Raw genomic sequence first — 983 nt, 5'->3', positions numbered from 1 at the left:
TCTGCTTTTTAGGATGCTGTCTAGATTTGCCATAGCTTTCCTCCCCAGGAGCAAGCGTCTTTTAATTTCTTTGCTGCAGTCCCCATCTGCAGTGATCTTGGAGCCCAGGAAAATAAAATCTGTCACTATCTCCATTTCTTCCCCATCTATTTGCCAGGAATTGAGAGGGCCGGACACCATGATCTTTGTTTTCTTGATGTTGAGTTTCAAGCCAACTTTTGCACTCTCTTCCTTCACCCGCATCAACAGGCTCTTTAGTTCCTCTTCACCATCTGCCATTAGAGTGGTATCATCTGCATATCTGAGATTGTTGATATTTCTCCCTGCAATCTTGATCCCAATTTGTGACTCCTCTAATCCCGCATTTCTCATGATGTGCTCTGCATACGTTAAATAGGCAAGGCGACAGTATACAGCCTTGCCGAACTCCTTTCTCAATTTTGAACCAGTCAGTGATTCCATGTTCAGTTCTCACTGTTGCTTCTTGACCTGCATATAGGTTTCTCAAGAGACAGATAAGATGCTCTGGTAGTCCCATCTCTTTAAGAACTTGCCACAATTTGTTGTGCTCCACACAATCAAAGGCTCTAGCATAGTCAATGAAGCAGAAGTAGATGTTCTTCTGGAACTCCCTAGCTTTCTCCATGATTCAGCATATGTTGGCAATTTGATCTCTAGTTCCTCTGCCTCTTCGAAATCCTGCCTGTACTTCTGGAACAGAAGAAGATAGTAATTCTCAGATTGAAGTAGACAGTGGAAAACTGAATTTCTAAGCATAGATATGTTAAAATGTAAGTACTTTCTAAATACTACTGACTCTTTGATAAAATAATTGGCACAACTTATGTGACTAGTTTACTTGAAGGAATGTAATGTGTTTTGTTTTGTTTTGTTTTTGGTATTACTGCTTTCACCTCATTTTTCATGTTAATTTTTAATAGCATGCAGTGATGAGAAGTCTAAATGCAAGGGGGAATAGTGTG

This window comes from Paroedura picta, chromosome 5 (genome assembly GCF_049243985.1).
Source record: "Paroedura picta isolate Pp20150507F chromosome 5, Ppicta_v3.0, whole genome shotgun sequence".
NCBI classification, from domain to species: domain Eukaryota; kingdom Metazoa; phylum Chordata; class Lepidosauria; order Squamata; family Gekkonidae; genus Paroedura; species Paroedura picta.
This window is presented reverse-complemented; position numbering follows the sequence as displayed.